General features: G+C 38.2%; 1 protein-coding gene and 1 long non-coding RNA gene across 3 annotated transcripts in view; one reads left to right on the top strand and one right to left on the bottom strand.

The window, feature by feature from the left end:
* The window catches only part of LOC306669710 (uncharacterized protein), a 130,774-nt gene extending 127,735 nt beyond the window's left edge, over positions 1-3,039 (top strand). Inside the window, exon 5 of the transcript XR_013766205.1 lies at positions 377-3,039. The gene's annotated coding sequence lies outside the window, so the exon portion shown is untranslated. The remainder of the gene's footprint in view (positions 1-376) is intronic.
* LOC306669721 overlaps positions 1-26,253 on the bottom strand; it is a 91,378-nt gene that overhangs the window by 19,224 nt on the left and 45,901 nt on the right. For both annotated transcript variants that reach the window (XR_013766213.1, XR_013766214.1), the window contains exon 2: positions 23,014-23,307. This is a non-coding gene — a long non-coding RNA (uncharacterized lncRNA). The remainder of the gene's footprint in view (positions 1-23,013; positions 23,308-26,253) is intronic.

Below are 26,253 nucleotides of genomic sequence, written 5' to 3'. Positions count from 1 at the left end.
TATGCATAATCATCCACATAACAGAGAAATCATTTGGCCTTTAGTTTTTTGGGATTGGCTTATTTCACCTAGCATGATATTCTCCAGTTCCTTCCATTTACTGGCAAATGCCATAACTTCATTTCTCCTTATGGCTAATTAATATTGCATTGTGTATACAAACCACATTTTCTTTATCCATTCATCTGTTGAAGGGCACCTAGGTTGGTTCTATAATTTAGCTATTGTGAACTGAGCTGCTATACACATTGATGTGGCTTTATCTCTATAGTGTGCTGATTTTAAGTCCTTTGGGTATAGGCCAAGGAGTGGGATAGCTGGGTCAAATGGTGGTTCCATTTCAAGTTTTCTAAGAAATCTCCATACTGCTTTCCAGAGTGGCTGCACCAATTTGTGACTCCACCAGCAATGTGAGTGCACCTTTTTCCCCACATCCTCGCCAACACCTATTGTTGTCAAGCAGCCATTTTGAACCATGAGTTTACCTTGGAATAGAAATTTGGTGCATGAAAGAACAAGATGGAAGGATCCTGGGTCATGGTGGACTTGGTTGGACTTCCTGGACTTCTTGGGGTGAGAAATAAAAATGGATGTCAGCTGAAGCAGACTAAGGGAGGAAGTGACACTGCTGGTTATCATTGATGTGTTCTGCTTCCTCAAATGTTCAAGTCTGAACATTAGAGAAGTGCACTTGAGGAAGGCATATAAAGCAGGTTTTATTCAAAAAGTAGTAACATAGACTTCTCCTGGTAGGGAAAAGGGGTCATGGCTGATATTCTGCTATCCAAGAAGTGAGAGCGCCCTGCCCCTTTTATAGACTTTTACTTTCTTTGTTCTCCTGCTCTCTCCCCCCTTATCTCTCTCCTTCCTGCCCTTGTAACTAGGTCCAGGAGATACTGGTGGAATGGCCAAAAGGTGAGAAGCAGATGTGCAGGGGGGAGGGTCAAATGGAGTGATCTAGGCAGGAAACAGCCCATGGGGCATTAATTAGCAATTCCCTGTCTGCAGGCTTTTGGGAGGGTGGTATAGGCAGGCAATCTTGGTAATCAAAGGGCTCTGGAGACATTGACATTCCAATCTCCCACAGCAGTCTCCAACTTCCCGGATCCTAACTGGTCTCCATTTTCCCGATTCCATTGGATCACCTATCTACACTAACTGCCTGTTTTTAATTCTGGCTTCAGAAGGAGAGAATGGTCTATGTTCTTAATCTATGTAGATCCTGGCGCATCAATGGTGGCTGCACTTTGAAGTGCAGGAAACCCTGGATCAAACATTCTACATGACATATTTTACCTTCTTCTGATGCACCAATTTGGGGGAGCGGTTTTCAAATTTTCTCTCATCTGTGGAAGAATTTCTTAAGTCAAAGCCTGTTGGGAAGCTGCTGTGGGAGAGGCTGAAGGGCAGATTTGCAGAGATGTTAAGGATAAAGAACCCAGCCAGAGCCCCCTCTAGCCCCCTTCTTCAGATGAGGCTATTGTATGGTTTTGGTGGAACACCTTGAAAGGAACACCTTTCAAAATTATTTGAAAAATAATTTTGGAATTCTTAAAGGGGGCATAGTAATAGTTGCAAAATAGAATTTTTCTGGCTCTACTCTGACTTCTTGCAAAAGTGTCATTCTGCTGATTCTTCCCACATTTTTCTGGATATTTCTGGATGATATCAGCTAAAATGTCACCTACTCAAAGAGGTCTTTCCTCCTCGTGCCATCTGGAGCTCCACTCCTCATTTACTCTTTACCATATGGGCATGTTTGACATATTTATTTGTAGGATTTTTCATTCTCAGAAATTTTCTCATTTGTTTATGGACAAGGGTATAATCTCTTTCCTCTTTGTAGAATAAATTCCATTAGAATAAGGTCTTTATTTTCTTTATTGCTGTATCTCTAGAACCTGGCACAGTGTTGGGCATAGAGAATGTACTCAGTCAATATTTTTTGCAAGTAGATGAATTTCCTAGGGCTGTTTTTAAAAGATATCACAGACCGGATGACCAAAAACAACAGAAATATTCTCTTACAGCCCCCAACCTTCTGTTACAGTTTTGGGAGCTACAAGTCTGAAACAGGTGTAGGCATACCTATATTCCCTCCTAAGACTCTAGAAGAAAATCCTTTTTTGCCTCTTCCAGCTTCTGGTGGCTCCAGGCATTCCTTGGCTTACGGATGCATAGATCTAATTTCTGCCTCATGTCTTCACATGGCCTTTAGTTCCATCTCTCGGTACCTCTCCCCTGTGTCTTTTATAAAGACACTTGACATTGAATATAGTGTTTACCTGCATAACTAATAATGATAAGGAACAGACAGACCCAAGTGGTGGGAACATGAGGTAAAGGGAATAATTCTATAAAATGGGCCCACTTGCTGACCTCCTTTGCTTTCCCCACATGCTTTCCTCCTTTGAAAAGCAATTTACCTGCAGCCATCCCTGGCTTAAGTCCATGGGATATGTTAAAGTCCTCAGGAAACAACCTGTTATCTGCAAGGGAAATGAAGGCCTGAAATGCTGAGAAGAAGAACACAAGTTACCCTGAAGGAGGAGAGCACTTCTATGACCCTTACACAGATCAGATCCCGGAACTCAGGGAGATAAGGATAATTCCTCCTAACCATAACATCTGTAAGAATAACTTCCAATTAGACCTAGTCAACAAGAGTCAAAGTGATCTAGAGTTGTCATGCAAGTGGGGACTTGAAAGTACAGTGTCATCATGCTGTCAGTCAAAACTTGAGAAAAAAAGTGGACCTGGGAAGGACTCTCTGGAGACTCCCATGGGACCCCATCAAAACTGGAGGGCAAAAGAAGCATATCCCATCTCTCTCTGAGAGAATCCACTCTCTCCCTTGAAAGTGTTCCCCTTTCCTATTCCTTTTTTTTTTTTTTGTGCATGTGGTGCTGGGGATTGAATCCAGGACCTTGTGCATGTGAGACATGCACTTTACCAAATGAGCCATATCCTCAGCCCCCTCTTTCCTATTTCTTCTAATAAACTTATGCCCGTTACTCTGCATGATGTGTCTGAAATCCTTCTGATATGATTGCAAGACTAGGGGCTTAAAGGAGGAACTTCTGTGCTGCCTAAGTTTGCAGAAGGCCCCATCCCTCTAACAATTGCATCTCAAGATCTTTAAATTAATTATATCTTCAAAGACTTTTTTTTTGCAAGTAAGTTCATGTTCCCAGGTTCCAAGGAAATGGATATGGTCATATCTTTTGGGGGCAACAATTGAACCCACTATATCAAGCATGCTTCAAGAATGCATGAATAACAATTAGCTCTTGGATTCCTGTGCCATCTGCCATTTTTCTCCTCTGTTCTGGCTATCTGGTGCCATATTTCCTGTCATTGTTGATGTGAAAAATAAGAACTCTACTTTCAGTGACCACTAAGGTAGAATGAATGGTCAGGAGTGACAACCAGAGACACTGTTAAAAGAAAAACTTTATGCTTGATACATTTGAGTGTGAGAAAAAACAAAACAACAATAACAACAACAACAAAAATCAGGCAGCACTCAGAACTAGAATTGGTTTAAAGTGCTCCACCTAGCAGTCTAGCAGCAAGCATTTATAGGCTGACCACAGGGAGAAAGTGGAGACATTTAATGGTCTTCAACTGAGCATTTGTCTGATTTAGGCATGGTCTGATTTAGGCTGCCTATGATTGGCTAAATGTTGTGGGATGTTTGTGATTGACACCTCCTCTATCTGTAATAAAAAAATATTCTCCTAAGTTAAGTTTCAGTTTGTTTATGTACTAAGCTGTGATTTGTAATGTAGGAAGTCAAAATATGGAGACAGTCTCAGACTAATGATCTCCTGCTATTTAATTTAACAATACCAAGTTGCAGTTTCTGAAGGTGGAATCTTTAATGGCTATAACTGTGGTGCGACTCTAGGTAATGCTGTGGCTGCTGGTGTCATCTCTTGGTGGATGTCACACCTGTGTTCTCTAATTGCTGCAGGAAGAGTTAGCTTTGGGGCTCATCATTGCAAGGAAGGAAAGAGGGCCCAGTTGGAGATTAATCTGAATGACCAAAACCTCCCTCAGCAATGCTCTTTGAAACAAACTTGTATTCCCCGTCTTTCCTCAAAAGGAAAAGCTTCCACCCCAAAAAATCTTGGCATTTTGTGTATACAAATCCCTGCTGGTCCCATCTCTATTCTCCAGACATGCCTGCAGTCTGGGCTGAATCATTTATTATTTATTCCCCAGCATGATAAAGCTTTATTGCTTCTTTTCACTAGAGTTTGGGAAATAAAGATTCAGGAAGCAGAAATACATGAGCTACAACAGTCTGACATTTGTTTATGAACAGGACAACCTTGACTTATTGTTCTTTTTCTTGTCTTCTGTCTGTGGTGGATCTAAGAAGCAGGCCCTTGTGTGCAGCCACAGTGACAGCTCATGAGAAGCAGTGCTCATGGAGGACATGCTAATGCTTTCTTGTCAGGTCAACCTGCTTGCTCTGCCTTCTGCTTTCCTGGTGAGGAATGCAAAGAATATTTCAGAACTCTTTGCCAATTCAAAGTCATGGTTTTGATGTCCTTGACACATATAACTCCAGTTTCTAAACTTGAGGGCTGTTCAGGCCTGTCACAGACTGGCACTACTTTCTTTCTTACAACCAACTCCTAAGAAAAAACTCTGATCACTGGGAAGGGGAGGAAGACAAGTATAAATGAAACCCAGGTAGTTTTCCTGAGGTCTCGAGGTTTATTTTTTGCAAGGAAAACTATGACGGCTATCAGCCACTAGGGGTCCTCAGCAGGCTATTTTAGGGCACCAGAGATGCCTCACTCGTTACCCCACCCCTTCATTTTTACAGACGCTGGGGGCAAAAACAACGCTTGACGTCAGCCCGCTGGGGGAGCCGGGGTGTTGTACCCATAGGTGTAGCTAAGTCTCCGAGGAGTGGGGCCTTGTGCTTTCCCTGCCAGCTAATTTTTAGCTTAAATCATTGCCCTAATGTTCTTTTAATGTGCTTCGGGGCCCTAGTGGGTAGAGTGGGTGGCAGGGGAACAGCATTTAATTTCCTTTGGAGTTTGGAATATTCCTGACACTTCTCAAGCACTTGGGTGAATAAGAGAGTCTATAATCTTTGCAGCCGCTAGCAACTTTGGGGGCCTTTCCCTTATTTGGCGAATTTCATGGCAAACTTAACTTTGTGCTAGGGGAGAAGAAAAAAAAAAAAAAAAAAAAGGAAATGAACGTTTATGAAATGTGTAATGTATGCTGTGCACTTTACATTAATTTTATTATTTAATCTTCAAAATAACCTCCTGAGGTTGGAGTTAGTATTCTAAATGCTCAGATTAGTAAAGAGGCATTCAGAGAGATTAAGCAATTTGCCCTTGGTTATACAACTGATAAATGACCTAGTGGAGCCCACAGAACTGGTCCTTCTGGATCCACAGTCTGGGCTTCTGGTACATCTGTGAGGACTCTTGCAAAAGGGTCTAGTCATAGTTTTATATGGAGCTACCAAAGTAGATATAAAATCTACTATTAGAGATATAAAATCTATATCTCTAAAGGTGAAATGACACTTTCTGGATAACAAAATTGAAACCTAAATTTAATCAGGCACATGCTTATGAAACACCTTTTATCCACTGTGCCTACTGCAGGCTCAGTTAAAGGCCTGGTGTGCTTACTACAGGGCCAGTGAAAAAACAGTACTATTAGGCATGGTGTTGTTTTGACCTGTATGACATAGATGGACCGCGAGGACACCAAGTAAATAAAGGGAAGGGAGCAATTTATCTGATGAATCGCTGCTAAAAAGAAACTCAAGATTCTCTGCCACACCACCAAACAAGGGTATGTTGACAAAGAAGAATGCTTCAGACTTGAAACTTGACCAAATAGTGACAGTCAATACTGTGGAAATTCAGCAACAGGGAAAATAAACGTAAGGACCTATTTTTAATCAGCCCCACCACAGGACCCAATCCAGTGCCTGGTGCAAAGCAAGCTGACCATAACTGCTGTATCAAAATTAAATGACATTTTAAAAATGTTGATGGACCCACTGAGGGTGTTCCAGATGCCCTTCTACGGAAGTCCCATTCCTGTTGTCTTAATTCTGTCTGCTCTCCAACTGATAGCATAAAATAAGAAACTGATCCTTGAACACCTCACACTAAAGAGGCTTCTCATATTCCTCCCAGTTGCTAGCAGAGCAAGGTCTTTGGCTGTGATTAGACATCAGTACTTACAGATTTGTAGGAAATATACCTCATCCTCAAGTATCCCACCTGGTGTATGGGCCGGTTGTATGCTAAAGAGATCCCAAGGACTTGTAAAAGTGAAATGACTCTGAGGTCTCTTAGATTAAGCATCTTTTTTTTTTTTTAATTATTTATTTTTAAATTTTTTACATACTGCATTTTGATTCATTGTACACAAATGGGGTACAACTTTTCTTTTCTATGGTTGTACATGATGTAGATTCATACCATTGTGTAATCATACATGTGCATAGGGTAATGAAGTCTGTCACATTCCACCATTTTTCCAACCCCACCTTCTTCTCATTTCCTTCTACATAATCCGAAGTTCCTCCATTCTTCTCTCACCCCCCCATCCCTATTATATATCATCATCCACTTATCAGGGGAAACATTTGGCCTTTGGTTTTTGGGGATTGACTTATTTCACTTAATATGATATTCTCCAATTCCATCTATTTATTTGCAAATGCCATAATATTATTATTCTTTATGGCTGAATAATATTGGAATGGACCCATCTTTTGACCCAGTTATCCCACTCCTCGGTTTATACCCAAAGGACTTAAAATTAGCATACTACAGTAATGCAGCCACATCAATGTTTATAGCAGCTCATTTCACAATAGCTAGATTGTGGAACCAACCTAGATGCCCTTCAATAGATGAATGGATAAAGAAACTGTGGTAGATGAAGCATCTTAAAGGTCCATCTCTTGGAATTTGAAGGAGCTGAATTACTGTAAAAGCACTGTTGAACAAAGTATATATTCTGTAATTTTTAGTTACTTGCACATGACAGAAATCTTAACTGTAGTCATCTTAGGAGAAAATGGTAATGATGTAATTTATGCTTATATTACCATCTCCCCACCCAAAGGTCTTTACAACTAATCAGTTCTCAACAGTGTTTTATAAAAGAGAAACCAGCAGCACTCTTTGTAAAAGCATTAATGTTCTCTTTGCAAGGGAAAACAATGTGGAAAGGAAGAAGGAAAAAGGAAAAATCAAAAGCAGAATCTTTTGTTTTGAACTGGGATTGAACCCAGGAACTAGCATATGCTAGACAAATGCTCTACCACTGAGCCGCATCTCCAGCCCTTTCTATTTTATTTTGAGACAGGGTCTCGCCCCACTGCCCAGGCTAGCCTTGAACTTGCAATCTTTCTTAGTCAATCTCCCCAGTAGCTGGAATTGCAGTTGCGTGCCACTGCACCAAGCAAAGGCAGGGTCTTAATGACATTTGTATTCATGAATGACAGGAGGTGATAGTATTTGGTTGTTAAGATGTTTTAAATTAAAAATCTTGAACAGGATCAATCTTTTCACTTTTAAAATTTATAAAAGGGGAATGATAATAATATTTGTGATTTATTGGGTGCCTATTATATGTCAGTTTTAGCTCTGTCTTAAACTCTAATTTCCTTTAATCCTTAGAAGTTTGATATTATTATTTCCATGTCTGAGGAGCACACTTTGTGGGATTAATGTCTTTGCCTCTCATCTGATAGCTGGTGGATCATAGGGGTTCCTTGAGCTGTTGGGGGGCATCGCTAACACTGGTGGTCATACCATATTTTTGTTTTTCTTTCCATTGAGGCATGCAGTTAGATCTTAAATAGTAGAAACCTTGGTTTTGTGTTGACAAAAATATGGTTAAAATTTACTGAATGTCCACTGTGAACCAGTTTCTTCACACATACCACCTCTTAATTTTTACCAAACTATCTACAAAGACTGTTTTACCTTTTCCTTTTCACAGAGGAGGAAATAAGACTGATACAGTTAGAAAGTGATGGAACTGCTTCTTCTGGAGTTCATGCCTATGTCTTCTCCACCTTCCAGCCCCAGGATCTTTGTGAGGAGAATCCCCAGTGCTGAGATGCCTGCCTGGGGCCACCTCCACTGGTGGAAGAGGGAGTGTTAACAGTGCCTTAAGGCGTCCCTCCTGTCTGAGTGTCAGCAGTCAGTCCTGGCTTCATACTTTGTCATCTTCCATTCCTTAGCCAGAGACCCTAAATATGCATCTTCTATTTGTGACTCACCCTGTTTTTCTGTTTTGCTCATTATTAATAAAAATAGCTGACAAAACAAACAGTGAGACAACCCACAAAATATGAATGAACAACACATACCCACAGTCTCTCCTTTTTTTGTTTTGTTTTGTTTTCTTTCCCGTTTTAGACACTTTGGGTGGTTAGTAATCTACCAGAATATATCTTACTTGTTTTTAGGATCTGTCAGAAAATTGTCATGTTGTCTTGGATCTTGAGGCTGCTGTTTAGCCCACATCCCTGTTTGACATGAGCTAAGCCTGGGACTAAAAGAATAAATAGTCGCTTGTATAACATTTCCATAGAAAGGAGATTATTCTATGACACCCAAGTGCAGAAACTTTTCTGAGTCCAGGATGAGTGCAAATGTCAAAGTTCTCCTGTGAGCTCTGAAACCAAGAGCCTGCATTTTCTCTCTGCCTTTAGCCTCTGGGTTTTTTCCCCTTACTTTTCTGAGTTGGTATTTTTCTCTCCCATTATTGCTGTAAACTTCACGAAAGCAGCAACCAAGTTTACTAACTGTTTTAATCTTACTTCTAGTAGCACTTGCTTTTTATTCAAGGTTAGTGGGAAACATCTTATGAAGATATACAGATTGGCTCTGGCAAGGAATTTGGACTTTATCTTATAGTCTAGTCTCTGCACATAAGGGATGTGATACATGTCAACCAGCAATTTTTATGCCCTTCCAGAGAGAGAGAGAGAGAGAGAGAGAGAGAGAGAGAGAGAGAGAGAGAGAGAGAGAGAGAGAGAGAAAGAGAGAGAGAGAGAGAGAGAGAGAGAGAGAGGTGGGGAGGGAAAGGAGGGGGCAGTACAAGGTGGTTATATAATTAGACTCTCTAGGGAGGTATGTGGTTTATTTTATTTTATTTTAAATCCTTTAGTAGCTGTGAAACCATCTTCTCAGCCCTCACCAGGGGCACAGGAGAGAGTAAAGAGTCACTGAAACATTTGAGTAGGAACGTGGAGAGATGAAGAAACACTTTTGGAGTGACATTGTTCAGGAGTGGCAGGTTCGCTGGGCATGAAATCACAGGATTCTAGTCATTTTGTTTTTAATGCCAGGAGTCTCTGGGCATGGCTGACATAGTCCCCCTGGCCCCCCAACACTTTGCACTGTGGCTGCTACTCCTTGCTCCCCCAGAGTGCCCTTACCATGATCCTAAAGTAAGTCATATCAGCCCCAGGAGAGGGGGCAAGAATGACAGTAAATGGAAGAGGAAGGTAAATTCCATACTTTTGCCAAATAAAGGCCATTTCCCTGGATCTTTCCCTCCTCCATTCTCTTGCTTTGCATACTGCACATATAATCCCATCTTTCTGCCCCAGGGCACCCAAGTTCTCTGTGTCCTCACTCTCTCCTAGACAGCAAAACTATTTTTTATTTTTCTGGAAATGGGAATTGAACCCAGGGATGCTTAACCACTGAGTCATATTCCAAACCCTCTTTATTTTTTGAGACGGGGTTTTGCTAAGTTGTTTAGGACCTCACTCAGTTGCTAGCCTTGAACTCGTGATCCTCCTGCGTAGTACACCCAAGTTGCTGGAATTACAGGTGTGTGCTGCCACACCAGCTAGCAAAACTTTTAAATGGGGGAAAATCCACTCTCCCTGATGCAGAATTTTGGAGGTTGAGAGGGTCAGCTCTCCCAGCTAGGTCTGTGTTGTGGGTTCAAATGTGATCTCAAGTTCAGTTTGAAAGTCAGAGTGAATTTTGTTACAGAAAGTAATTGAAGCTGGGTATGGTTGTGCACAACTGTAATCTCAGCTGCTTGCAAGGTTGAGGCAGGAGGATCACAAGTTCAAGGTCAGCCTGTATAATTTACAGACACATTGTCTCAAAATAAAATAGAAAAGGTTGGGGGTATAGGTGAGAGGTAAAGTGCTTGTGTGGCATGTGCCAGGCCCTGGGTTCCGTCCCCAACACTGGAGGAAAAAACAAACAAACAAAAAAAAAACCATAATTGAGTATTTGAGTATTCTTATTAACATTTAGAGCAAGTCTGTGGACTAGTTTTGGGAAAACAAAAACAAGAACAAAACCAAAGTCAACATTGATAATAGTGTTTCATGGAAGATCTCTTAGTTTTACTTATTTGTTTGGAAGACTAACCTATTTTTAAACCAGGGAGAGACTACTTATGTCACTGTGTGTTAAAGCTTGAAAGTAAATTCCTTCATTCAAGGGCACTTGGGATGTGACAACTGTCTTTCTGAACAAAAGAAGCTCAATAACACAGACACTTCAGTCACCAGCATATCTGTACCCTGAATATTATATAGCATTAAATTCACCAGAAAGACCAGCTTGTTGTAAAAGGCATATTTTAGGTGTTAAGTGCAATTCTCATTTGTAAAGAGGATTCCAAAATCAAATGCCTTTTTAATCATCTGTTTTGTTTAAGATAGGCTCTGTGACATTTCTTAGGTTGTGGAGGAGCTAGAAGGTAGCAAGCAGGCTGGTGATGAGCATATGGAGAGCCCTGTTGGAACCTTGCCTGAACTCCTCCTGGGAATAGCAGAACTAGAGAACAAGACTCCTCAATCTGCACATTTCTGAGGGATTACCACAAACCTGGTTGCTGTCACGGACACAGCAAAAGGCAGAGTGATGTCAAAGCTCTGTTGCCCAGGATATCTTGCTGCTGATATGAAAAGAAAGTTACAGAGGAGGAAAATGTCATTTTCACACACTTACCACAGGTGTTGAAAGGTTTTTTGGTTTTTTTAAAAAGTCTTTCCATAAGCAGCTCACATACATGGGAGAGAAGTCGGTTCTCTCTAAGAACACTAGAAAAATATGTGTTTGCCAATGAAGTTAATGTGAGTCCTTTAGATAACTTTACACAGAATTGGGGAAGAAGCAATCCAGAAACCATGGTTTTGAAAAACTGAGACTTTTTTTCATAGTGAGTGCTGGAGATTGAACCCAGGGATGCTCTACCATCAAGGTACATCCCCAACCCTTTCTATATTTAATTTTGAGACAGGGTCTCACTAAATTGGCTGAGGCCGGTGGCCTCCAACTTGTGATCCTCCTGCTTCAGCCTATGGCTAAAGCGGCTGGGATAACAAACATGTGCCACCATGCCTGGCTTGCAAACTGAGATTCTTATATATTACAAAATCATGGACACTGCATCTTAATAAAATAGCACATTTTGTGGAGAAGTGTAATGTAATATGCTTAAATACTTACAAAATATTTCTTTACTAAAGCATGTAGTTTAGTGAAAGAAGCATGCATTTTGGAATCGGAGTTAAATATTAACTCTTACTTGCCCATTTATAAATTAAGTGTTCTTAGTCAAATCATTAGAAGTCTATCAAAATTTTTCACCTACAAAGTAGACTTAGTAATAGCTATCTCACAGGACTATTGTAGAGATGGAATTACGTAACATCCAGCACAGACTTGCACATAGAGGCCTGATAATGCTTGTTTAATACATTGGCTATTTCATTTTCCAGTCTGATTTCTTTTTCATGTATTTAGTAAGTTAAAAGTATCTTAGTGTTTCAAAGTGAATGTGACCAAAGTGTTAGAAATGTATAAAATATGTACAGAATTTTATTTAGGATGGTGACTTCCTTCTATGAGCTAATGACATTTTCACTTTACGTTTCCTTTTAAGCTAATTGCATTTCTTGATTGATTACTCATCGCGTAATGAAAAGTTATGTCAGGACATAAAGAACTAAAGAAATTTCCATGAATTGTGTGTAAGACTAAAATCGAAAGGGTTTTAAGGAATAGTGAGAGATACCAGGTTGAATAAAACATTGATTAGTTGATTATTTGATCAGTCCTTCTTTTCTTCCTGCACCTCATGTAAAGTTGAATTCCATTATTTTTCATCGTGAGAATATTAATTGTAACCACTATAGAAAAAGAGGAAACAGATCTTGACTCCTCTGCTGAGATGGTAAAGGGAACCTCATTGATTTTTCCTTTACATCTAGTGTTTTTGTTTGTTGGTGCTGAGGATTGAACCCAGGGCTTTGTGCTAGCTAAGCATATGTTCTACCACTGAGCTACACTCCAGTCCTATCTCTAGCATTGAGGGTATTTTGAAATTTACTGAATCTCATGCCTTCATTCTCTCACCTGACCACCTTTGTTAATATCTGCACAAGCTGATTCCTTCTCGATGACTCCTTTCCAATGTATGCATCTACAGATGCCAGTGGGAACTACAGAACCATAGATTTCTCGTTCAAATGGAAAAGAACTTTCAGTCCTGATAGCAGCTATACATTTTGTGCAACGTCTGCCCCAAATACCTATACTCACTTTTACTTTAAAGCTTCTGTGTTTGTATGTTGAAAGATATTCATTTGCTTGAGAAGAATTTGCTAGGTTCCTGTGTGGTGGCTTGTCACTAAACTGGAACTACGTTTTCCAGAATTAACTTCCCTTTATGTCACATGATTGGCATTGTCCACAAGAGAAATTTGAATGACGCTTAGGAGACAGAAAAGAAGAACACTCATTTTTTAATTTTGTGAAATTTGGTACAGGGCAGACCAGGCATGCTGTCACTAATCTGCTTGGCTTTACCTGGGTGACTGGGTGGGAAGCACCTGGGCCTGCAGCTTGCTTTGGCTTTTCTGTTTCCTGACTCTGTATTAATGGGCAGTAGCTTCTTCTGCAGGTCCCTGTTGTAGTGGAGGTTGAAGGTGGTGAGAGAAGAATGCCAGTTCCAGTTTGTGCCTGTTTTCCCCAAAGGCTGTTCCAGCTTACCTGTAGCAACCTTGGGCTTTGCATCAGATACAGAGGAAACACCCAGCTCCTCTCTTTTCTATTACTCAGTGGCTCTGCCTCTCTGATTGACCCATGACTGATGCTGTGTGCAGACATCAGATGCTGTGCTAGGTTTTGGAGGTAACCGTCGTGAGTCAGGTAAGTACTGACCTCACGTATAGAGCTTAAAGTCTAGTGTAAGATATTATTATAATACTAAAAGAATAATATATGGCATTTTAAATTTTCAATAAAGCTGAAATTTTTAATAATACCCTTTTCATAACTTTTTACTTCTTGAAGATCTTTCTTGCTATTTAATCATGGACACAATATCTTTATAGCTGCCAAGAAGACTAAGCCCAGAATTGAGACTTCCCTTAAGGCGAAACAGGACTTTAAGACTACGCCTACCTTAAGGTTGTGAGACTTGTAAGTGGCAGAAATTTAATTTTCTGGCACTTGTTTTGATGAAATAGTTATGAAAATAAGTCAAATGTCTTAGTTTCATGGAGTAAATATTACTAACAGTTTTGTTTACATATTATCAGAATATTTACAAATTCAGAAAACAAACATACATACATCTTAATGGGATAAAGCTCTGGATTTTTTGACTTTCAAATAATTGTCTTGAGGTCAAGTAGATGTTACCATAGAAATATGAGCAAAATGAAATATCAGCCATTTGGTGACCTTCCCTTTGATGCTTAGTTTCTTATAATTAGCATCCACAGACTTCACTTTAGATCAGCTCTACCATAGATTGACAGGAGAGAAGCTGAGATCAGGGCTGACACTTTCACTGGAGGTGATTGTCTTCCATCTACCTACCCAAGGGGCATAACTGGAGTGACAGGCACCTCTGCCAATTATACCACTTAGACAGACTTTGACAAGAAATGACAGTCATGAGAGAGTTTCCTGCAGAGCCAAGAACTGCTGAGTGGGTTAGACCAGTAATCCAGTCAGTTACAGATTCAGTCTCTGTCTTTACAACTAAAAGCAAGGTTGTTATACTCCGTGATGTAAGGATAAATCATTCTCATCCTTAATGTGTTCTTTAAAAAATTGTTATTATAAAATTAATATGTGTTGTGTTAGTGTTTAAAATTAAATTCTACAGAAGTTCATGGAAAAAAAAGTAAAAGGTTCCTGGTTTTCCTCCCCTAATCACACTAGAGTTAGTCATTCTCAAAAATAATGCATACATTTTCAGATATTTTTATGCATATATATTCACTTAACAAGTGTTTGTTGAGTCCACTAATTAATAGGCACTGTTCTCAGTACTGGAATTACAGTAGTGACCAAAATCAACAAAAATAATCATTTAATTTCCACTTAGTCTCTGGCAACATATACATATGTATTAGTATAGATTAGCACTTATAACAAATAGCCCCCACATTATTAATAGCTCCAAATTTCAGGAATGTATTCTTGCAAATGTAACATGACTGGGTTGGGAACAGTCATTCAGCTACTCAGAGTTGTAGAGGCTCTGTCGTTTTTAAGAAATGGATTCTAAGTTTTCAGAATATTTGGTGCTATTTTGATCATCTGGACAGGGTCATGGAGAACATGGTCCTGGAGTGGTTTCTTATGGGCTAGTGTTGGAAGTTGGGGTAACACATATCTACTAATATTTCCCTGACTAGAATTCTAGTATCTTTCTCTGTCTGTCTCTCTCTTTCTCTCTCTCTTTCTCTCTCTCTCTTAATTCTAGGATTCCATCACACTACTTACTTCCTGTGTATTCTTGGGAAAACTACTTAACATTTCTGTGCCTCTGATTCCTTATCTGTAAAGCACAGATAATAAGAATATCCAGACAGAGATCCAAGATGGCAGAATAGAGGAGGTTGCATTCCTGGCTGCTCCTTGGCATGAAACTAAGAAAGCAGACAGGCTTCTTCTCCACAAGGAGTGTGAACAAAAAGGAGGGGTGGTGGTGAAAGCTCCTAGAAAACCACTCTGGACTCGGCAACTCATAGAAGAGATTTTAATAAGCAGATGAATAGAATGTCTGCCCTTAAGGGCAAAAAAGAGAGAAAGAGAGCAAATGTTAGGGGAACTACCCTTAGGTAGTGGAAGCCTATGGGCTAATTGGACCAATGACTGATGAGGAAGTTAACAAACTAGATTGCAAAATGGTGTGTGTGTGTGTGTGTGTGTGTGTGTGTGTGTGTGTGTGTGGCAGAATCAGGGGAGAAATGTCTGCAGTCTTGTTCCTTTCAGGGGAACTTTACTGGAACCTAAAACTGGACATTCAAAGCAAATTGGGAATACGGGAGGTTGGATATAATAAAACAAGGAAGAATTCTCCAGTAGCACAGTCGCTGCCATAGCTGGGCCAGAAGCTCCAGCCAGAAAGGTCCCTCTGTGGGCATAGTAGAGGGATAAGGGCATTAAAAGAACCTACATTTTTGGGAGGCCTGAGGCACGTCTGGATATGGAGCATTTAGAGTTCAAGGACATTGCCCAACAAACCTAAAGGATGCACTGCATGATATCTGAGTGTAGGGAAAGAAGCCGCCATCTCTCCAGGTGGAGGACATTTTGTAACTGCGGCACAGGGGTGGAAACTGAGAAAGTTGATTCCTGGCAAACTCAAGTTTGGCACAAAATACAGACCCAGGAAACCCACACTGCATGACATAGAGTGTGGTTAAGTGACCAGAAGAAAATCAAACATAGAGAGAGGTTTACACAAGGGACAACTGGTCATGGAAACCCACCTGGCTCTATCCCTCCCCACTCCAATCTGAATGTGTACAGGACAAGCTGGGAGAGATGCATCTGGCTGGGAGCTTGGAAGGCTGGGGGCAGGAGAAATTGGAGACTGAACCCAAGAGCAGGAAATGTGGGGGTCTGCAGATGATGTAGGGGACTAAGAATTGGCTCCCCCACCATACAAGTGGAACCCAGGAAAGCCCTGGGGTAAAGTCCTTTAGTGTGAGCCATCAAGTACTGGGTACTGGAGGTGTGCTGATTTAAAAATCTCCAGACCAGTTGGCCTAATTGGATCAACTGGAGCCTGCCTAAGCCTAAACCCTGCCTCCAGGAACTCTGACTATGGGATTACCTCCTCACTCCAGCCATCCAGGGGGTGGAGCATCACACTCCAGAAGACCCACCTAAAACTGCTGAGAAGAGAAACTGAGAACATTTTGAACTTTAACAGAAAGAATTCTTTAACTTTTCTTCAAGATATTTTAAAATTCTTTTTCACTGTTTAATTGTGACCTCAATGGTACAAGGACATTTATACAGTTTCCTATTTTTTTCTTTTCTTCTCATCTCCAGCATTTTTGAAGTCAATTATTTTACATGGATTAGGTTTTTTTTTCTTGTTGTATTCTTTTATTTTTAATTGTTTTTATTTAAACTTTTGCTTTACATATATTTTTCTCCTACCTGTTTACCTTGATTCTCTTTTCTTCTGCTTACAGCCAATCTCTATTGTTCTTTCACCCTTTTTAATCTTTTACTTCTGTCTTCTCTCCTCCTCCCTCATAATCATCACATCCTATATCACTTCTGTTCTCTCCCTGCCCACCATTTGAAAATGTAAATTCTTTTGCAAGTTTGCTGTTTTTATTATAGGCATAAAAACCTATAAAACGATCATATCATTTCTGTTTATTGTGAATAAACATTGTAGATGTCACAGTAGGAACTATTTGACTTAATACTATAAATTGTTTGCATTATTATTTGTCTCCCCCTAAACAGTGAGGTACTGGAAATATTCAGGGACACCAAAAGTCCACAGGGCAGAAACTCTACTGCCTCAGATCAATAATGTTAGATAGGTAACAAACAACATGAAAAAGAAAGGGAACAAATCATCCCAAGCAGACCAAGATACTCCAATAACTCCAATACTCCATCCATACTGCAGTTGAAGAAATGTCAGAGAAGAAGTTTAGAATGTACATAGTTAAACTGATCTGTGAAGTAAAGGATGAAATAAGAGAGTAAATACAGGAAGCAAAAGATTACTTCAATAAAGAGATAGAGATTCTGAAAAACAAAAACAAAACAAAACCAACCAACCTACCAGAAATCCTTGAAATGAAGAAAACAATGAATCAAATTAAAAATTCAATAGAAAGCATCACCAATAGACTAGACCACTTGGAAGACAGAACTTCAGGCAATGAAGACAAAATAGATACTCTTGAAAATAAAGTTGACTGCACAGAGAAGATGTTAAGAAACTATGAACAGAACTCCCAAGAATTATGGGATAACATGAAAAGACAAAATTTAAGATTTATCAGGATAGTTGAAGGCACAGAGTTACAAACCAAAGGAATGCACCATCTTTTCAATGATATAATATTAGAAAATTTCCCAAAGCTAAAGAATGAAGTGAAAAATCAATACAAGAGGCTTACGAGACCCCAAATGTGCACAATTACAACAGACCCACATCAAATCACATTATAATGAAAATGCCTAACATACAGAATAAGGATAAAATTTTAAAGACTGCAAGAGAAAACTATCAGATTACATATAGGGGAAACCAATTCAGGTCTCAGCTGATTTTTCAACCCAGACCCTCAAAGCTAGGAGGTCATGGAATAACATACCAAGCTCTGAAAGAAAATGGATGTCAACCAAGAATCCTATATCCACCAAAATTAAGCTTCAGATTTGAAGATGAAATAAAAACCTTCCATGATAAACAAAAATTAAAAGAATTAACCAGAATGCCTGCACTTCAGAAAATTCTCTACAAAATATTCCATGAAGATAAAATGAAAAAAAAAAAAAAAAAAAGTGAAAACCAGCAAAGGGAGGAATTACACTAAAGGAGTAGTCAATCAAAGGAGAAAGTAATTCAAATTAAGAACTAGAAATAAACCAAAATGACCAGGAACACAAATCCTATCTCAATAATAACCTTGAACATTAATGGCCTAAACTTGTCAATCATAGACATAGACTGGCAGATTGGATTAAAAAACAAGGCCCAACAATATGTTGTCTCCAAGAGACTCACCTCATAGGGAAAGAAATCCAGACCGAAGGTGAAAAGATGGGAAAAAGCATATCACTCTCATGGATTGCCTAAACAAGCAGGGGTTTCTCTCCTCTAAAATAGATCAAGTTATGTAAGCCATATAATTGCAATTATACAATTGTAATATTATCTTAATACATTTTTAGCATCTATAGGGTTGTTTTGACAGCTCCCTTTCCATTGATATTTTTCCTGCTTTTTTCTTGATTATACTTGTTAGATTTTTATCAACTTTTAGTGTATTATTTCTTTTCTATTTCACGTATTTCTCTCCTACACTTATTTTTTCCTTCCTTCTATGTAATTTGAAAATGATTTGGTTGTTAATCTAGCTTCTTTCTGATACAAATACTGTAAGTTATAAGTATGCATGAGTACTATTATATGCCAGAGATTCAGTTATTATAAGCTTTTATTATTACCTGTTCAAAGAACTTTTTATTTACTTTGCTTGTGCTTTCTTTTTTGATCTATGAGATATTTATAAGTATGCTGTTTAATTTTGAAGTAGTTGAGATGTGGAGGAGGGGTTTTATATATCTTAAAGTGATTGATTTCTAATGTAATAAATCATGCAGGAAACACAGTCTGCATGATTTCACATTTTTAAAATTCCTCAAAGCTTATTTTATGACAGAATATAGTCTATCCCTATTAATTTTCTGCTTGTCATTTTTGTATATAGTTATCTATAAATAACAAATAGGTCAAAGTGGCTGATAATATTATTATTACTCCTTCCGTCAAAGTGAAGAAGCTTAAAATCTCCAAATATGATTGTGGATTTGTCTTTCTAGTTTTATTAAATTTTACTACATGTATTTTGAAATTTTGTTATTAGGTACATACACATTTAGGATTGTTATACTTTTTTGAAGAAGTTACCCTATTATGGTTATGAAATGCTCCTCTTTGTCTCCAAAAATACTTTTCTTGAAATTAATGTTATAGTAATAGCTCTACTTCAGATTTCTCATGCTTATTTTCCCCTTCTTTTGCTTTTATCCTATTGGTGTATTGGTATTTAAAGTGTGACATATATATGGAACATATAGTTACTGTTTGCTTTTGACATATGTTGAACATTTATACTTTTTAATTACAATATCTACAGCATTTATATTCGAATTAATTATTAATATTATTGAAAAAAAAGAACACCTGACATGAAGGTCAGTGGCAAATTGGGTAAATGATAGGTTGATGATGTAATATTTTGGAAGACAGATTGAATAGTCCTGTCAGGCTCAGAGAGAAGATTGTTTGAATGCTTTTGTTGCAATTGATCATTCTCTCATTTATCATATGGTACACAGCAACAGATTTATTTTATTGTTTTTTAACACTTTTTATTTTGCAAATAAACAATAATATATACATATATACAGTATGTGTATATATATATATATATATATATATATATATATATATACACCATTTATATATAGTACCATAGGCAATCTCTTAGGTATCCCATTATGGTTTTAATCTGAAATTCTCTAACAACAAATAATTTTGGGTGTTTTTTCCGCCATTTGATTATCCTCTTCAGTGCAATACCTATTTGTTTTGTTAATTTTTAATTGCATTATTTGCTGATTGTTGAGTTTTCTAGTTTTTGTACATTTTGTAAACCAAGTATGTATATTGCAAATGTTAAAAACAATAATAAAAAGGGGAAAATAAATAAACAAAAATAAAAAAACAATAACTCTTAGGTGAATCAAAAAATAAATATGGAAAACTTAAAAAAAAAAGATAATTCACCCCATAGGGCTTTTATGTTGATTATGTTATATAAAACTATACACTACAAACCTTTTGGATAGTTCTTGCCACAAGATTAGAGTTCAGTAAATGTTGGCTACAGGATTCACTTTATTTGTGTGCCAGAAATAAGAAGGAAATATGAATTTTAGTGAGAATTCAGCTGTTTCTGCTCAATAGGTCTAAACTGCTTTCTATAAACAAGTAGGATCAAATTTTACTCTTTTGAAATAGTTTTTAACCTAACATGGTCCAAATATTTTCTCGTTAGAACTATAAATATACCTGTCACTTTTAACAGATTAAATATTTGTCTTCATTGCATATGGATGTACTGCAATATATTTTTACTCTATGATTGACATTTAAAGGATGTCTTATTTGTATATTATAGAAGTTAAATAAAATTTGTAGGAGTCCAGAGAGTGGTGTGTGTGTATGTGTGTGTGTGTGTGTGTGTGTGTGTGTGAGAGAGAGAGAGAGAGAGAGAGAGAGAGTGAGAGAGGGAGAGATAGAGAGAGAGAGAAGCTAATTTCCAAATAGGACAGTTTTCACCTACATGATAAAGAAATACCCTCTGCTTTAACCTTTATGAAGAAACTGACTTTGAAACAACCAATCTGCTTCTTTTCTGTTTCTGCTTTATTCAGCCCTTTTCTACCTATAAATCCAATATAAATGCAAACTCCTCTGCTGAGTTTATCAGAATACTCATTCTATCACACACACACACACATACACACACACACCACACATATATTCTATAGAACGAGGTGGTGTCTAATTCTGGAAACACACACATATACATATACACAAAGCCAACTAAGATCTTTCAACTAAATTTGTTTTAATTTTGTTTTTTGACACAAACTTAGATGAATATTCTCATTCACAGATCGTAGTGCATATCTATGCTCTATACTATTAATTCTTTGAAGTGAAATTTCTTTTTCTTTGTGATGCTGGGGATTGAACTTAGGGCCTTGTGCATGTGAGGCAAGCACTCTACCAACTGAGCTATATTCCTAACCCTGGAAGTAAAATTTCTAACTTGTATTATCATAACAATTCATGGAAACATTTGGTTACCAAACATAAGAAAATTAGTGTTTTGTGGGGTCTACTTTTTGGTTAATTATAAGTCCAGTCTTTCCTTATATTACTCCCCATTATAAACCAAAATGAGAAAGCTATTAAAACTTTTATAATGTGCTTTTATTTTTCAGGGCAGAAGAGTTCAATTTATAAGGACGTGCTATTAATAACAACTGTCATGTATTAAGTGTTCATTTTATTTTTAAGTCTTCCAAAAAACCCAAATCTTTATGTTCATTTAACAGATGACAAAACTAAGGATCAGAATTTTCATGTGAAACAAGAGTTAGGAAGTTTGATGATTTTAATTGATATAGATGCAAAAGCCTTAACTGGTGCTATGAATTGCAAATCAAATTTGCAAGCATATTGCTGTTTTATAGTAGGAGATATCAACCTTAAAATCAGGTTCCTTGGATGCCAATGTAATAAATAAGTGGAAAAATTTGCTTTCAATTTCTTCCTTTATTACAATTAATATGAGTTTACATTGGGTTCTTGTAAAACTTTCAGTTTTCTCTAACAATTGTGTTATAAGCAGATAATAGTTGAGCCCTTCTGATTGGATCTTTTTATTATGCAGTATTTGATACATATAAATGAGATATATTTTGAATTATCAATTGTGAATTCTGGAGCAAGACTGCCTGGATTGATATCCTAGCTTTTGCATCTGTATCAATTAAAATCACCAAGCTTCCTAACTCTTGTTTCACCTGACTTTGACACATTTTTACCAAGTAGATATAGAGAAGATGGTTTGATTATTCCCTCAGCACAGCACCACCTATTGACTAGTGTGAATTGCAGAAATACTGTTTATTATTATAATAATAATATCAAGCTTTCAATATTTGTTTTTAGAGATTATTTCCAGTCTGGAACTTGTCCTGGGCAAAATGTGTACAATTGTATAAAATAAAGCTATGATGGCAACTACTTCTTTGGAATATCAAAAGATATCTTAAAAAAAAGAATTTTTATGTAAATTGCTTCAAGTTGCATAGGAAGTTGATTGTAGATCCGCTAATGGTCTCAGTTTTGCCTAATTATAAATTCTTTTTCCATGTAAGCCCTTTTGCAAAAGAGGAAAACCACTGCTCCGTGGGCTCATTCTGCCATTAACTGGGAGCAGAGCTTGAACAGACAGGCTGGGTATTAGCAACAGCATCTCCCTGACCTTGACCCTTGGTAGGGAAAGCTCCTGTGGTCCTCCAGTCCTCATTTCACTTGGCCTTCTCCAAAACTGGGCAGGAGCCGCGTCAGTCACACCTGATACCTGGTACCTAACCTCACTGCAGCATCTTACCTGTTCTACTCAGATTGCCTCCTTCTTTATCTCATTTTCCAGAACTGGGCTTCTCTGTGTGGTCTATGGAAAACCTGTCTAGGTATTAACTAATAAAATGTTTTAAAACATGCTGAAGTGTTGGACCTAGTAATCTGCATTTCAAATAAGTTCCCGAGGCATTTTTAAGATACATTTTAGGATGGAAGAATCACTTTATTTGGGAACTGGGAAGGCCTTCTACTACTGTTTCCAGGGCCCCCGATAATTTATTAGGGAGTCATTATTATTATTATTTTTTAAAAGAAGTCATTCTGTAGTTCCTAAACAAATCCTGGCCAATCTTTGTTCCTTTGGCACCTATTAGGAACATAGTAGGGAGCTCAATAAGCATTTGGTAAAAGTTTTAATTGAATGAATAAATGGCAAGGAGTTAAAAGAGACAGGTTCTAGTTATATTCATTTTGTATTGAGTCTGTGAATTTGGGCAATTCACAAAACCTCTCTGAACCTGAATTTCCACATTAAATAGATGGGATAATAATATGCATCCACATATCTCACAGGCTCATTGTGTATACCAAATCCTGACATGAAATTACGTGTACAAACCACTTAACAATGTCTGGCATAGAGCTACTGCTGAATTAAAATGGTGTCCATTGTAATGAGAATAATAATGCCTATAAAAATGCTCCATAAAACACCATGATGATATTAAGCACTGTAAGTATTCTCATTATGTACTTAATGAATTAGGCTGAATAGACAATTGTACTTGCCCATGAAATAGGTGGTTTCTCAAAAGTCCAGCAGCAGGTGTTTGATGTGCAAAAGGGTCCTGAGAGAGACAGGAGGTGAGCTGCTGCCTCCAACCACTTGCTTCTTGTTTGGCCCTGCAGAGAAGGCCAGGAGGACAGACTCACAGAGGTGCAGGCATCCTCCCTTGAAGGAGCATTGCCTTCCGGGCCAACTCTTCCAGAGCACTGTAGCAGGTGCCTCTGGTCAGGTTGGGATGGGAAGTTGCTAATGAGAGCCGTGAAGTCCTGATGAGTAATCTCCAGTGGTTTCTTGCCCTACATCGAAAATAAAGCAGAAATTTCACATGTGAAGAAGTCAATTTCAGGCCCTGGTTTTTGACATTTTGCCAGTTTGGGGTTTTATCATCCTTCCACTGACAAATCACATTTTGATCCACTTCAAAGGACTTTTCCATTAAAGTAACAAAAAACCAGGGCTTAAGGGAGCATTCGTGTCTGCTGCACATTTGCAAAGTTGCTGTGTGGGTCTTCATGGAAGATCTCAGGTCTAATGGATTTCAATCTTTTAAGTAAGCTATATGTTTTGAGGCTAGTTTAGAGGTTTTGGAAGATAACAAAATTGAAAATGGGAATTGACAGTGGACATTTTCAGCTAACTACAAGTGAAATCTTGTCAAGCAGATACTTCTCAATAAAATTAGTGGGGAAAAAAAGTTAATCTAAAGGGAAAAATCAATCAAAAAACATGGATATTCCTGTGAATCATGCAATGTAACTATCAAAGAAGTAAATACTAATTTGTTGATGTACCATATATATTTCAGAGTACCCATCTAACCAAACAATGTTCTGAGATAATTTACTTTGTAAAAAAATCCGTAGTTTATGGTTATGTTCTGTGGCCAATGACAATGTCCCACAGGTCAAGTCTCATTGCCTTGATGGTTATTTTGTTTTTGCTTTTGTGTGGTTCTTCTTTTTGTTTTGGTGATACTGGGGATTGAACCCAGGGGTATTTTACTACTGAGCCCTCAAGCAGTTTTGTTTTTTATTTTGGCACAGAATCTCACTAAATTGCTTAGTCTGGCCTCAGAATTGTGATCCTCCTGCCTCAACCTGAGTCTCTAGGATTAAAGGCCTGTACCACCGTACCCAGCAGTCAAGTCCAATTGGAGAAGGAATAAGCACTGCTATGGTTTGGGTACGAGGTGTCACCCAGGAAACTAATGTATTGGAAACGTGATATCTAATGTGGCAACATTGTTCAGAGGTGAAATATTTAGATTATGAGAGCTGTAACTTCACTGGTGGATTATATTAAATATAAGGCATATTAAGTAACTTTGTACTTCATTTCTTAACAATTTCTCCTCATTTATTTACTGTCTTGAAAGGTTGGATAGATAGGGGTAGCCCATTTAATAAAATGGTAAATGCTTTCCGAGAGTTCACAATGAGTGAGCAGCTCTAACCATTTTAATAGAAGAATAATAAAAATTACCCATGTAGAATTTGCAAGAAAAGTGGAAACAGGGGGTTTCTGTAGAATTAATCTAGTACCCTTTTAAAGGAAGTAACAGAGTTGAAGCTGAAGAAAGGGAGTGAGAAAGTGTCTCTGTGGAAAGTTGTCGGAGGGCAGTGACATGTTCCTTCCCCTTTCCTCCAGGAATGTAGGTGGGAGAGTGCTTTGTTTTTAATTCAAGTCTAGGGAGAGGTGTTTTGAGAGGGCTGAGTCAATGTTTTCTGTGTGTCTCCTAAAGTTTAGGGGCATACACAAGACTGGTGGGTGACTTATATTGAAGAAGACTAAAGACAAACACACCAGGAACTACTGATGGCAGAGTGAGGATAGCAGATAGCAATGAAGGATTAATTGATGTGGGAGGATGTGTGAGTTCCTACTGGCCAGGTGAATGCCACAGTGGATGACTAGGTGGAAGGTGCATGGCAGACCTTTTTCAAGTGGAGAGACTGCTAGAGTGAGGAGCGTGAAGCAGTAAGCTGTGGACCCACCACCATGGAAAGGAGGCAGGGAGTGGGAGATAGAGAAAGGTTCCTTGGAGGATACATCCCCTTGAGGCATGTGTTCAGTGTGGAGGTGAGCCGGGAGAGCAAGACCTTTGTTTCTTTTTCTTCCCTAATTTGTTGTCACTGGGTGAAAACGTTGGAAATTGTAGCCAGGAAGCTGGGGGAAGAACTGGTACCATAGAAATGGAGAAGGTTGACCAGATATCCTTCTCCCTCCCCTGCTGCAGGTTTCTGCCTGAAAGAAATGTGAACTAAAGATGAGAAAATAGAAGTCTTATATTAAACAGAACTAATATGATGTTTAGAAGTAACTGAAGAAACTATATGATTCCAGTTTTTATCTGGGGGCAAGGATAAAGGTGAGAGGATTTGCGGGGATATTTGTAATAAAAGAACAAACTCAGATTTTTCACCCTTTTGAATTCTGTTTAACATAGCATAATTACCTACAGCATAGTAATAACATATGCAATGCAAGCAAAAATGCATGTAGTTTTATAATATGCATTTTTGGCTTCTTGCTCGGGGACTATACCTTGAAATCTTTTCACCTAGACCATAGTAAAGACTGATTTATTTCTAGTACATGGAGCTCACCTCTCCAAAACTGGTCTCTGGGTATTCACCTCAGGTGTCGTTAGTTTTCAAGGTTTTTCTGCTTGAGCAACTCATGGCCATAGCATTTCCTTTGATATTGGACCTTAAGAGTTGTATATGTTTTAAATGCTTTTCCTATGAAAGATGGAATGTTTTTTGTTGAACTTTTTTTTCTTTAAATTTTTTTTTTGTAGTTTATCTAAACTACAGATAATGTAGAATGCCTTTGTTTATTTTTATGTGGAGCTAAGGATCAAACCAGTGCCTCACACATGCTAGGCAATGCTTTGCCACTGAGCTAGAGTCCCAGCCCTGAACTTTTCTTTTAAGCCAATAGGGCATTGTAGTGTTGACCACTAATAATTATTGAAGATTGTTACATTAATAAAACAAAATAAGAGCTAGGAATGATGGCTTTTAAATTCAGCTATTCAGGAGGTGGAGGCAGAAGGATCCCAAGTTTGAGGTCAGCCTGGGCAACTTAGTGAAACCCTGTCTCAAAATAAAAAATAAAAAAGACTGAAGATGTAGCTCAGTGGTTGAGCACTTACCTAGAAAACAGGAGACCCTGGGTTCAATTCCCTTTCTCACAAAAATACATATATACATACACATGTAAAACAAAAGAAGTCAAAA

This window comes from Sciurus vulgaris, assembly GCF_902686455.1.
Source record: "Sciurus vulgaris genome assembly, chromosome: 9".
NCBI lineage: Eukaryota > Metazoa > Chordata > Mammalia > Rodentia > Sciuridae > Sciurus > Sciurus vulgaris.
The sequence above is the reverse complement of the archived record's forward strand: the minus strand, read 5'-3'. Positions and strand labels throughout refer to the sequence as shown.